Genomic DNA, 14,383 nt, shown 5'->3' with positions numbered 1-14,383 from the left:
TAAACCGGATGACCTCCCATCCTCTCTCTTGATTCTATTAAAAGATTTGCAGGGGATGAGGTTTCCACAGTCAGTAGCACAGTCTAATGCTTAACAAGTCTTTTGTTGAAGATATTAATACCATCTTTTCATCTGACCTAAATCTTTCCTGTGGAAGTTAAGCCAAGCTCCCAGTGGGGATGAAGAGCAGAGGAGATCAGAATTCAACCTTGAAAGTATCCAGTTAAATTTAGAGTGTTTAGAGTTAGGGAGACTCAAGAATCGGCACTGAACTGGGTCTCATCATTCAGTGGTTTCAGAGACGGTTATCACAGAACCTTGACTCTTGGTTTTGGTATTAGAGTCAAAGGCTCCCATAGTTGAGATTAATAAAAGGATTGGGAGGTGGGAGGAAAGGAGTGTGATTTCAAGGTTTGTGGCAATTACCACCAAACCACTGCATTAATGTAAGCCAAAATTAAAACCACATAGTATAAAATGTCATGCTCACACATTTATTTGCTGTAGCAAATCTGAAAGCGGTCAGCTCTACAACCAGCACCTCAGCGAACTTGAAGATAGACAACCAAGTAGCACAAGGATCAGAACCTCTTCATTAATCTTTCAAAATTGTGTTTTTATTAGCTTAACAAAACATTAAAAATGTGCATGTATTCAGGAAATGCAGTAAGATGAATTAATGAGTTTTAAAGCTATAATGTTCAATTAATTAGTAATTTCCATTCAGCCTGTTGCCCGACTCATAATGAACATTCTCCAGTCTAAATAAAATTTAGACTGATTCGCTTTTGGGAATTTATTTGGCTTCTTTTTATTACAGCTTTAAAAAGGGCCTTTTAGCATTTCTAAAAGGGTGACTACTGCACATTTTCAGCCTTTCTTAATTATTACCATTTTTCAAAAGCAGTTCACTAAGCCCTGTAAGAAGATACAAGTGACTTTCATGTCATAATATCAGGTCAAAGTACATTTGGGGAGCCTTAATTTTCTTGAATGTGACAAAAGTCCCCCCTTTTTGAAGACAGAAGGATGACTTCTGAAAACCAAAGCTACAGTGAGAAGAAATATTTTGTTTAGGGGAGGGAGAACAGGAAACGTCCTTTCAGCTGTCACCGTGGGAAGATGCCCAGGTGAGAATGACATTGAAGAAATCCTTCTGAGCACACACCTTCCCCAGCTGTGGAAAACCTCCATGATCCCCTTTCGTTTTCACCCCCAGTTCTCCTTTCAGTATTACTCTTGGGGCAGGCAGCTCGATGCCCACTCCCATAACAATAGAATACCTTACCACTGTCTCCACTTCCATCTCATCTTCCTGATTAATAGGGAATCTTGGTTTCCCATTTAGAAGCATATATATGTTGTACAAGACTTTGAAATTTGGAAATGTTTAGAATACCTTGAAACTCTTTGCTTATAGAGAGTTGTTTGATCTTTTTTTATAAGTTTATTTATTTTGAGAGAGAGAGAGTGTGCAAGCAGGAGAGGGGCAGAGAGAGGGGAAGAGAGAGAATCCCAATCAGGTTCTGCACTGGTAGTGCAAAGCCTGATGTAGGGCTCCAGCTCATGAACCATGAGATCATGACCTGAGCTGAAACCGACTGAGCCACCCAGGTGCCCTGGGTTGTATGATCTTTAAATAAAAACCATATCATGGGGCACCTGGGTGGCTCAGTTGGTTGGGCGTCTGACTTCAGCTCAGGTCATGATCTCACAGTCCGTGAGTTCAAGTCCCATGTCAGGGTCTGTGCTGTCAGTTCAGAGCCTGGAGCTTGCTTCGGATTCTGTGTCTCCCTCTCTCTCTGCCCCACCCCCACTCACACTCTGTCTCTATCAAAAAATGAATAAACGTTAAAAAAAATAAAAATAAATTAAAAAAAAATCCACATTCAACTAACCTCATGGAGTCACTGTGTGTAGATGTTAGCAGTTAACTGGGTTGGGCTGGCTCTAACCAAGCACGGGAATAGCATCCTTCTGTTTATTTTCTCATCTTTGGTACATTTGAGGAGGTGTCTCCTGATTCCATTCTTCAGAGCTCCTCCTTCCCTATAAGACGATGTAGATGATGTCAGAGTGCAGAGGCGCATCTCTCTTTCCTTGCAGGATGATGTTGGGTTTCAGATGTTGTTTTTTGTTATTCACACAAAATACTGCCTTTATGGTGCCTTTTGCAGAAAGACTTTGCCTTGGCATCATGCTTTCTTGCCCCTTATGGGAATAATACCTGGGAGAGGGAAGCATTATTTTCAACTCTTTGATGAGAGGAGATAAGATTGGTGAAAGTTTGACCATCCCTCGTAGGTGGTCCTTCATGAACCCATGTAAAGTTTGACATTCAGTTGCTGACTAACAGAACACAAGTCCTGTCCTTTCAACTGAATCAAGACTGACGTCAGAGGCCTCATCCAGTAACAACAGGGAAAATTTAAATTAAAGAATCCCTGAGCATTTCAGTAAATCCTTCTATAAGATCATATGCTGTGACATAAATGTGTATTGTTGACAGTAACCACTTAGACAGATCATCAAGGGAACAAGTCATGGGACCTGTTCAGTATCAGCACCAGGGTGCCCATAATTTGTGAGGCCATAAGCAGGTCATCAAAATATAGATGGTGTAGCAAATTTGGATTTTTTTATAAGAAAGAAGAAACCATTAGCAATCTACTACATTTCCAAACATTACAATTATTCGGGTAGCTTGAAGTGGGCTTCAAGCTCCACCTACATACCACCCCCACCCTTCTCACAGACAGGATGAAATGGGGGGAAACCTGAGTACGGTTCCAGATTTACAGCCACTGGGAGAGAGAGTTTGTGCAGTCAGAGTGTGTGAAAGGGATTGCAGATCAGTGCTGTGACCATCATTGTTAGGGGAGCGGAGGTGGGGGGTGCTTACTTTATTTCCTCCTATATCTGCCAATGTGATTTCAGCAAAAAACCCTGATTTTCTATCTTCAATCTTAAACAGGTATGATGGCTAAGTATTAATATTAATGAACATAATAACAATAATAAAACTGGCAGCAGCATCAAATGAATGTGGTCTCCTGCAGTAGAAATATTTACCCGATGTGTCCTGCCAGTTAGAGAGATTTTGGCATTAAACCTAGACATTACCTCATCCTCCTGGGCAGACAGCCGATTTCGATGCTAAGCAAGTCTGCCGAAGTGAAGAGCTGAGTACCTGCCTGATTAGCTGAGTAGCCTCAGACCCTGGTTGGGAGTGATTTTCTTGAACAGGTCTGTCTGTCTGTCTTGTGTCTTTCTTTCTCTCTGCATAGCTCCATAGGATTGTCATTGTTTTCAAACTGTGCTGATGTATATTTTTTTAATCTTGAAGGGCACACTGTGAAAAGGTCTGCCAGCCAGGTAGGGAGATACACATAGAAATCTGAAAGGTCAGAATTTGGGGGAAAAGTGAAGTGCCTGTGTATGTGTGTATGTGCACATGTGTGCACACGTGCCCACACACACACACACACACACACACACACACACACACACACATACACCCTTACACTTGCTAGCACTCGTGCTCCTCTGTAACATTCAGTCAGGGACCAGGGGACGAAACCCAGTTTTTTTGTTTGTTTTAATTCATGATAAATTCAAGGGACATTCCACAATGATGAAGTTTTTATTTCAGGATCTTTCACAACTAAAATAATATTTTGAAACATTGACATTGTACTAAAAATGTGTTTTTGCTACTTTCAACCTTAGAGAACATAACACTTAAAATTCTTTTATTCTATTGGCGTTAAACCACTTTAATTAGTGGTTTGACCACTAGTGGAAATTAGTGGTCCAGGACAGAGGTTCAGGGTGAGCAAAACAGACAAATATGGGGTTAGAAAGTAAAATCTTTGGGTAATATTGAAAATATTGACAAGGCTTTGAATTGTCACGAAAGTACCAAATGTTCGCTCTGTAAGTTTTCCAAATAGGATATGGGAAACCACTCCACCTTCTCCCCAGATCAGCTTGCCTTATGTTTGCTTTAGCTCTTAACTCAAAGTTTCATACCATACAGGTTTGGGGTTATTACTACTAAGTGAATTAATTTTATCAATTGGTGTCACATCTTCTAAAATTCCTTCCCAGAGCTAAACAGTTTTTGTGTTGGCCCTAATTTTTAACCAGAACTTAGGACTATATTGAGGTACATTTTGTGATAAGTTTTTTCCTAAAATGCTCTTATTTAAGTTGTACTAATTCCTTTATACACTCACAATTGAATACTAATTATTGGCCTATGCATTACCAATTTTTTTAAGTGTGAACTTCATTCTAGCCACCAAGTCATTTAAAAAATGTAATTCTGTAAGTGCTAAGCTCATATGTATACTGTTTTGCTACCTAGTAAATTCTTAGGTATTTGTCAACTCTTTACAGAAAAAATAATGTGTTGAGAAAAAGATAAAGTAGCTTCCTCCTGGTGCAGAATGAGCCAAACTCTGTAACTCTGTTTCCCATGTACTCTCAGCCAGCTTGGGCTATGAATGTCCAGAATCCATAGGGACACTGGAACAGGGACTGCCCACTGGGAAAATTGTTTGGGCCAAGCCCAGGAAGGTGATCTGCCTATGAAACAGGCTTTCTGAGTGCTTCTGCCTGGATTTTGACTTTTCCCCAGTGTCCTCAGAGAGTGCAGCCATCTGGGAATCATCAATGGACCAAGCAGCCCTATGTTTGTAGGCTGAGATCCATTCTCATCAGACAATTCACGATGGGCTATTTGGGGAAGGGATTTATTTCCATGTTATAGGTGCTTTGTGTCCAGACAGTTGTAGGTCAGTGGATGCAGCAAATATCTGTGGTAATGGAAGGAATTGGGGGTAAGAAACTTTGGAGAATGAAGGGTGACAGCAGGGTTTGTTGTAGAAATCAAGATTATATATTTGTATTAATATGAACATAAGGTACTGATGGCATTACATGGAGTTTTAAGTTTTGACTGTGCATGAGTGGTATCTCTTACGGTTTATTTATGGCCACAATCAACTGATGATATGTGATAAAAATGTTTATAATTTATATCCTGAAAGTGGAGATTGATACTAAGAGTATTTTTTAAAAGTTCTGAAGCTTTGAAATTTTTTTAAGTTTTTATTTTAATTCCAGTTAGTTAACTTAGAATGTTGTGTTAGTTTCACGTGTACAATAAAGTGATTCAACACTTCTATACATCACCTTGTGTTCATCAACACAAGGGTAATTTTTTCAATGTTTTTATTTTTGAGGGCGAGAGAGAGGCAAATTACAAGCAGGGGAGGGGCAGAGGGAGAGGGGGACACGGAATCTGAAGCAGGATCTAGGCTCTGAGCTGTCAGCACAGAGCCCAACACGGGGCTCAAACCTATGAACCGCGAGATCCATGACCTGAGCTGAACGAAGTCAGACGCTTATCCAACTGAGCCACCTAGGTGCCCCAAAGGGTATTTTTTTTAAAGCTTATTTTACTCTATGCCTTTTTTCCTTCAGTTACATGGAAGATGGCCCTAAATACTATTATCAATGGTATCATTGAAAAATGCAGCTTTTTGTGCTCAAGTAACATTTCTATTCTGTGCAGCCTTTGAAAATCCTTTCCACAGATAGTTGGCAGTCTGCCATCGTTTCCAACAGACAACACGTTTCCTCACCACCAGGTACCAGAACAAGTACTGTGACATGTATGGGGTTCCCTGTCTTAAGTAAAAGTACCCTACATACTTTAAATGGGAATTGGAATTTTTAAAAAATCTTCTTTTGCTACTTTAATATCAGATAAGGGAAACAGATAAGAAAAGGAAAGAGGAAAAAGGATCAGAAGGGAACTTCCTCACTATAAAAGAGGTCTGTATATTTTAGCAGCTCAATATAAAATAACCACAGGTATGGGAAGTGCAAGCATAGATGTGCTACAGAAGACCCAGACAAGCAAAGCATGTGTGCATTATGAACAAGGCATGTTCTGAAGTGAATTTTGTTTTATTCTGGAAGGCTGTTGTAAGCTGTACATCAGGCAGAAGTGAGAAAGGAAAGACCAAGACTATGGTTTTAAAGAAGAGTATCTATTGTCTTTAAATGAACAATTGCACACTCAAGGATAAATAAGTAATAAAGAATACAACTTTTCTCCTCTGCAAAAGGCAAGAGTGTGAGTTAAGATTGATCTGGTCATTGGTTAATAGTCCTGTGCCAACCTTCCCACAAAGATAGCCCTGTTACTTGCCATTGCTGTTTATGATGGATTCTGATGTGGGACTATCCCTCCTTTGTAAGAGATACCACCCTTCCCACCAGAGGACCTAGATGGGTTGTGGAGGGGTGGGCAGAGAAGGTGGCTTGGAGTCAGAAGAACTGGCTTGGTTCTGCCATGTGGCTTGGAGAAGTCACTTGATTCCTGTCTCACAGGGTTATCATGATGGCTTATAGTATAATCCCTGGCACACTCTGAGGACTCCCAAGATATGATGGTTGCTTCTGAATATAGAGATGTAATAATGTCTTTCACTTCCCTTAGGTTTTAGGAGCTGGTCACCCATATGCTAAGTCTCAGCTTCTACCAACATTTAAAAGGAGATTTTTTTTTTAGGTTAGCTGTACTAATAATCATGGGGAAAATTACAGTGACTTCTTGACCTTTAAGCATTTTTGGTCAAAACATTAAACATTCTCTTATTATCAATTATAAATGTATAAGGAAATGACAAATGGTAGTAAAACTAATATTTATCATATTATAATTTAAAACATTAGAAACATTGAGAATTAAACTGTTCTTTTTTAAAAAAAAAATTTTTTTAATGTTTATATTTGAGAGAGAGAGAGAGAGAGCAGAGAGATTGGGGTCACAGAATCCAAAGCAGGTTCCAGGCTCTGAGCTGTCAGCACAGAGCACGATGCAGGGCTCGAACTCATGGAGTCACGAGATCATGACCTGAGCCAAAGTCAGATGCTTAACCGACTGAGCCACCCAGGTGCCCCTAAACTATTCTGTTTCTTTGTAAAATGTATTAAGAGTAGTTTGAACAGAGTCTGCTGTCTCCTTTCTGTCCTATAACTTATGATAGGAAACAAGCATTTTTCCTGTGCCCTGATGGATTGTCATACTCCTTTCTTAGTTTGGACCAGCTTCCAACATTTTACCCTTTGTGTTTTCAATGTTGTGAAATATATCTGAGGGTTCTTTTAGTGTAAAATTTTTTGGGTCCCATCATCTCTCCTGGGTCAGCTTTCTCCTTTTTGTCACAACTACTTTCCTCCTTTATGTCGATAGGCTTGCCTTCACTGAGTTTTTCTAGCTGCATATCATAAGTCTAGAGCAGCATTGGAGGATCACTCTTCCCACATCAGCTATTTCTTCTATACCTCCAGTTATGATAGATTCAAATTTCTCAGCAGTATCACTTTGCATTTCTTTTTATCTTTGTTGGCTGCTTCTCTCTTCTGATTACCCATTTTTGTAAAATGGCATGTATGTACCCCTGGGACACAGGATACAACATAACTACAGTCTTTGCTGTTTATGTGTAAATAACAGCTGTGTGGTGACCAATCACTAGCAGATTTTGAAGGAAGTGATGTGATTGGTTACTGATCATGATGCTCACGCTGTTATTTACATAGTGATTTGTGGACTAAAGAGCTAGCTGTAGAGTTGTACTCTATGCAATTACTCATAGTCCGTATACTCTGATAATTGAAATTTGAACTGTGTTGCTTAGGGATGGTGTTATTTAAAGTATGGTAATTGACTTTTTTTTTCACATCTGAACTGTGTATAAAGCAAGGATAGCCTGTACTCACATCTTGAACAGACCTGGTAATATGTTTCATAGGAATAGGAATCGTGACTTATAGTTAAAACTAGAACAGTAAAATCTAGTAATCAGCTGGAAGACTTTTTGCATGGGTCTCAGTTTTCCCTGCTGTAAAAGCCTGGATGACTTTACAATGTCTCTTCCAGCTCTAAAATAATTTGATTGTATAGTATAGGGGCACTTTAGAAAGACTTCAAAACAAAATGATATAAAGATGGTTCAAGGTTGGAAGAGGAGACCTCTGAGGAAAGGTTATGACAACTGGGTTAGCTTTCCTGACATATAGTGACAGGTTGCAGCATCTTGTGAGATTCACACCCAGAGCCTGGTGAGTACCTCTCCATCTCCATAACTGAGAGTGGGAGCTGCAGCCTAAAGGATGAGGGAAATACAGCTTGAAGCGATCATAGGATTAATGTGGTCTGTATGAGGAATAAGAGGGAAAAAAACAGGGAAAATGTATAGATGTAGTGCTGAAGGGGTCATTTCATATACTTGGGAAACAAGATTGAAGTTAGGTCCTCCAAATAAGAGCTAACACACTGAGATTAGGGAAATGGAAATAATTTCTGAGAGGAAAGGTCCTTTGAGCCTGGAATGGGTTACCCATGGAAACTGTCAGTCTTGTGTCGCTTGTGTCTTTACAAAAAGGATCTGTGAGGAATGGCCTGAGTGTAGCCCAAGGAACAAAGAGGAAAAAACTGGATAGGTTCAGAAGGCCTCTTCTCCACTGTGCTTTTTAATCCTGTTCCTGAAAAGAGAAAGCAGAATATTCTCAAAAATAATCACACAGCTAGCAGTTCACTCCAAAATGGGCATGCTTTTCAAAAATTATAGATTAGGAAAATATGTATCATGAATGCTGTGACCTCCTGAGGGGGAAGATTTTCCTAGAGAACTGACTTGGAAATTTTGGGATGGGAAAGTGGGTGACTGGTTTTGACCTGCTGATATGAAAGACTTAGAGCATCAGTATAGTTGCCATAACACCATCCAACAGTATTTCTCTCTTTTTAAACATGCTGTATTAGGAAGTGTTGGCTCTCAAGAGTAAAAACACCTAACCTAAAACAAAGAAAAGACCTTAGCCTCCCTTTTATTTGCTTGACTTGACTCCCCCAAATCAGAGTATATTAGGAACTGCCCCAAATAATCTGTTTTTACTGTCATTGGCACTGGGAAAGATGTTCCAGAGACTTCATGATATAAAACATCTGGAGTATACATTATTGTGACTGCTTATGCATTTAGTTGAAGACATTTCTTGGGTGTTGAAGTTAAATTTATAACAAGGAGTACTTTCACTGCTTCTCACTAAAGTTCTTTGGATTCTCTTCTACCAGTCATTGTGTTTATCTAAGATGGTTTGGAAGGCAAACTGTAGTGTTTTGTTTTTAAATGTGATTTGCTTCTGTTTCTTTTGATGATTGTCTCTTAGATTGGACTTCTAGGATGAATATAGACTTAATAAAGAAATGTGTCTATATTTTAGCTATACCACTTTTTAAAAGTTTATTTATTTTTGAGAGAGAGAGAGTGCAAGCAAGTGTCTGAGTGGGGGAGGGGCAGAGAGAGAGAGGGAGAGAGAGAATCCCAAGCAGGCTCTGCACAGTCAGCATGGGGCTTGGTCTCACAAACCATGAGATCATGACTTGACCCTAAATGGAAAGTCAGATGCTTAACTGACTGAGCCACCCAAGTATCTCTAACTATATCATTTTTTAACCCCTCAGCTGTACATCTTTTGTGGCATGAACTACCTGACTAAAATAAGGACTGTCCTCTAGAGTCACAATATAGGATTGATCTTTTTAGATCCCTGTGTACTTAATAGTTGCCTAATCACCCATGGCCTTGTTTCCTATGAATAACTTTGTAAGAAAATATTCTGAAACAGGAATGTTCTACACAGGTTTTGTAAGGCACTTACCATGAGCTTCTGGAGTAGGAAAGGTAGGGTGCTCACAATTTTGATGCTGGGTTCCTTTCAAATGTTGATGCTTTTGAATGTGTGTTATGTCCCTAATAGGATTGCTGCTTTTGTCGTTTACATGCTGGATTCATACTTCTTTAGATTCACTGACTAATTTTATGTAGTTCATAGTTACGGTGTTAAAGTGCCTTGATTAATTCTTGCTTGAACAGTCTTAGAAAACTAATGACTACGGCATTTAACTTGAGAAAATTGGAGATTGATTTTTCCTAGTATTCTGCCTCCTTCCACTTCTAGTTAGCCATAACTTCATCTTTAATTTAATTTTAAATTTTCCATCTATTTTTTGAGGGTTAATTAGGTTCAAATACTGTCCTGGGTATTATAAGTCAAATTCTCATTGACTATAATATTTTGGAGTGTCAAATTTTGCTTGAAGATAACTTTGACAACATAGAGTACTTGCCACAAATACTGAAAAATAAAATTCTTTTGACCTACATATTACCCTTGGGAAAATATCCTATCTTCTCTCACTGCATTTGGACCTCAGAGATTGTGTTCTGAGTTATCAGGTGATGAGAGAAGTGGCTCCTATTTGACTATAGACACTAGTTGCCCAGCAGCAATTCTTTAAACTAATGAGGACCTAAACTGCCCAGAGGGTCTCCTTAGCACCAGAAAAGAATCTTGTAGGGTTTGTAGGCTTGATAAATGTTTATGGTTTGATTAACAAATTATCCCAGTCTGCCCTACATTTTGTGGTTTTTCCATATAGTCTTGCCTTGTGGTCACAGAGGTGGTCCTGAAGGGACTATGATCTCTGTGCCATTCCTGCTACCATGGTTCTATTCAGCCTGGTACTAGTTTCTGGAATGTAATTTGTAATGCTTCAGAAAGCATGTAGACAGCAGAAGAGTCATATTTTCCACATTATTACTATGAGCTAAACACAAGATCTTTTTGTGGGTGGGCAACTTTTTCCTTCATGAACTTTTTTGCAGTACAGAAATAGTTAAGAAATAAATTACATGCCTCTTTCCCTTTTTTCATTACAGAAAATTGAAACTTCAGGAGCTTCAGATGTTCCTTAGGGGCTGTGGGGGCATTGGGCCCACATTAGCTGATAGATAGCTCAGACTTTCACCTCTCAGCTTTCTGACTATCAGTTCATGACATCTCAGTTTTCTGTCAGCTTGAAGAACTTTTGCGGAGTTTGTTTTTTTGTTTTTTTGTTTTTTTTTTTTTGCTGAGTTTTCTTAAGGTCAAGGCCTTAAGCCTTGTTAAGCTTTGATTTTGCTAGAGTAGGTTAAAGGATATTTATAGAATACCTGTCAGACCAAGGTAACAGTGAAGGTGTATCCTAACCTGGCACACAATTAGCTTATCCTTTTAAGTTTGCAACATGTAAGAGAGTTTAGAAGTCCAGTTGATGAAGACTCTCAAAGTCAGAACTTGGAGAAATTGTAGACACATTGGGAATTCACACCAGAAAGTAATGAAGGTTTCTTCAGCTATAAGGCTCACAAGGTGTCATTATGGATAAATGCAGGCAGCTGGGTGCTGAAAAGAGGATGATTCACACAGTGTCAGAGTTATGTCTCTTACCTGCATTGGTTTCACGATTTTCTAAATGGGAAGATTGAGAGATTGTAAATTGCTATTGTATTTCATTTATACCATGTTGCATGTATTAACTTTTACATTTACTTCTAGTAAACCGTATGTAGTTATCATTCCATAATATGGACCCACCTGTTTTCAAAGAGTCCATAATATCTTTGGAGTGCTGAAATCCTGGGTTGAATCCTGATCCATCCATGACCAAGTATGTGACCTATAAAGAGTTAACTTACTTTCTTTTAACCTCAGTGTCTGTATCTATACAATAAGCTAATAAATGGATTTCATTGAATTATGTGGGTATTAAATGAATGCAAATAAGTCACTGAGCTCAGTTTCTCATATATAGTAGTCAACAAATATTAATTCCATTTCCTTTCTCCTTCCCTCCCTTTATGAAGTTCAGACTTAAATATCCCATTCTTGTTTAATTAAACAGATATCTCAGTTAAGTGGGCCTAGCTTCCAGAATAACCCAGATTCTGGGGTACAAAATAGAAATGGAACAGGGCCAGTATGGCCGTGGTATCCCTAATCAAGGATACATAGAATCTTGACTCCACTTTGAGTTAGTGTGTGTGTCATTATGTAAATTCATTTGAAGAAGCTATGGGTCCACTTAGTACTTTAAATTCTACTTTGAGCAGCAGTGACTCTGAGCCCATTCCAGAATCAAATTTAACCATTGCAGCTTGATGCTCTCAGTGCATGCATCAGCCCAGAGATGAAACCCAGGCCTATGTTGCTGTCACAACCTCTTCCAGTTTCCCAGTGAGCAGGTTAGTTCCAGGTTCAATCTCCCTGTTCGAATCTGCCTCATCTTGCTGTTTATAGAGGAGCGGGATAAAAAGGCTCTTCCAAGCAGCAAAATATAACATTGCTGTGTGCTGTAATTGGAAGGCATGTTAGCCAAAACCTCGTTTTTTTCTCCCGTTACTACTATGGGCGCAGCACTGACGATGTTTTAGTGGGTGGGCAACTTTTCTTTTCATGGACATTTTTTGTGATGTTTGAATAGTTAGGAAGTGGGGCGCCTGGGTAGTTCAGTCGGTTAAGCATCAGACTTCTGCTCAGATCAGCTCATGAGTTCAAGTCCCACATCCGGCTCTGTGCTGACAGCTCAGAGCCTGGAGCCTGCTTCAGATTCTGTCTCTTGCTCCTCTCTCTGCCCCTCCCCTGCTCACACTCTCTCTCTCTCTCTCTCTCTCTCTCTCTCTCTCTCAAAAATAAATAAACGTTAAAAAAAATTTTAAGGGGCGCCTGGGTGGCTCAGTTGGTTAAGGGTCCGACTTCGGCTCAAGTCATGATCTCGCGGTCCGTGAGTTCGAGCCCCGCGTCGGGCTCTGTGCTGACAGCTCAGAGCCTGGAGCCTGTTTCAGATTCTGTGTCTCCCTCTCTCTGACCCTCCCCCGTTCATGCTCTGTCTCTCTCTGTCTCAAAAATAAATAAACGTTAAAAAAAATTTAAAAAATAGGAAGTTATTAAGTTACATGAGTGTTAAAAGGTTGACTGTTAGAGACAGAATGCAAATGGTGGAGCACAGTGTAAATAGCCTTCCCTTATGGAGATGGCTCAGAGAGCATACCTGCTTCTTGCACAACATTGGTATGTACACTTCTATTTCACCAGAGCCTGTTTCAAATAAACCCAAATCCATGGTGAGCTGCCTGTGGGTGTGAGGGAAAGCAAGATGAATAGTTCTGACTTTGCTTTTTGTAAAGCTTCCAAATATATAGCAAGGGACCAGAGACAAACAGGGTTCTGGTCCTAGAAGTGGAGGATTGCTCTAGCATTTCCATTTGAATGTAACTATAAAAGCTAACTTTGTCTTAGAAGCCTTGCAGTTATAGGACAGTAGTCTTAAAAAAAAAAAAACAACAACAACAACATGAAAGTATGTAAAATCCAAGATAAAGAAATAAACTTAAAATTGTCAGATAAAGCAAGCCATTGATGAGACATTTAGGCAGATTTTCTGGAAAGTACAGAAGCCTGTATTGCTAATATACAACACTGATGAAGGTCCTCTCATGTTTTACCAATCTCTTGAAGAAATCTCAGTAGATTTGCAAATTCAAATGTTTAATTCCTCTCACTTAACAATGGTTTCTGTTTTACTTTTCTTAGGACCTAAAAAAAAAAATCAGACAATGATACAAGATCTGTAGGGCCAAAAAACATTTCTAAATTATATTTAGATCACTACTGCTTGAGGTATTTATTTGCATTTTATGGTGAATGTTTCTTAAGCAAGCTGAAATATTTTGATTCTTAAAAGTCTCCATATGTGAGAAAAAAGAATTGTGGGTCTTTGGACCTATATCAAGATTTATTTAGATCTCTTCCTTTTTCCCTGCCCCCCAAACTGAAGGTAGAAATACCGAGGGTGTTGCAAATACATGTTACCATAACAATATTCTATTAAGATTGAATCTTTATAGCAGCCCCTTTAGCAGTAAAATCATGAATGATCTCTTTTAATTGTGTTCTGAAGATCTCATCTTTTACGGAAAGCTGTAGATCTCAGTGCCACCCTGGGCATTCCCATCTTTGTTCACTCATCACTTCAGTCTCATAAGCTAAAGAGCTACAATGCTGATCCAGTGAGTATGTCTTCTTCCTGTGAAGCTGCAGTTGAGGGTATGATTTGTGTAGCTGTCGAGGGTGTAGACAGAACTCTGTCTCTCTGTGACAGCAAGACTCTTTGCAGACACATGCTCATAAAGTTGGGCTTTTTATTGTTCAGGTAGCATTGTAAATTTCAGTTGTTCCTAAACCAACAAAGCAGTATTTCAAGTTGACACTATTTTTGATTCAGAGATCAGTGTATTTTGATCCTAAAAAATTTTCTAAACTCCGGATGAATTTATGTAAAATGGACTTAGATTTGGTTATTCTGGAATTTGGCAACTCACTGTGAATAAAAGGCCTTGGTGATGCTTCCTGAATGCTGAATGGTGGATTTTTTTGTTTTTGTTTTTGTTTGTTTGTTTGTTTGTTTTTGAAGGAAAGC

General features: G+C 39.1%; 1 protein-coding gene across 14 annotated transcripts in view; it reads left to right on the top strand.

Moving 5' to 3' along the window:
* Positions 1-14,383, top strand: part of LDLRAD4 (low density lipoprotein receptor class A domain containing 4) — a 447,577-nt gene that overhangs the window by 301,828 nt on the left and 131,366 nt on the right. The gene's annotated exons all lie outside the window — the stretch shown is intronic.

The sequence above is a fragment of the Panthera pardus genome, unplaced genomic scaffold, assembly GCF_024362965.1.
Source record: "Panthera pardus isolate Hobbes unplaced genomic scaffold, ASM2436296v1 HiC_scaffold_15, whole genome shotgun sequence".
In the NCBI taxonomy this organism is placed as follows: domain Eukaryota; kingdom Metazoa; phylum Chordata; class Mammalia; order Carnivora; family Felidae; genus Panthera; species Panthera pardus.
The sequence above is the reverse complement of the archived record's forward strand: the minus strand, read 5'-3'. Positions and strand labels throughout refer to the sequence as shown.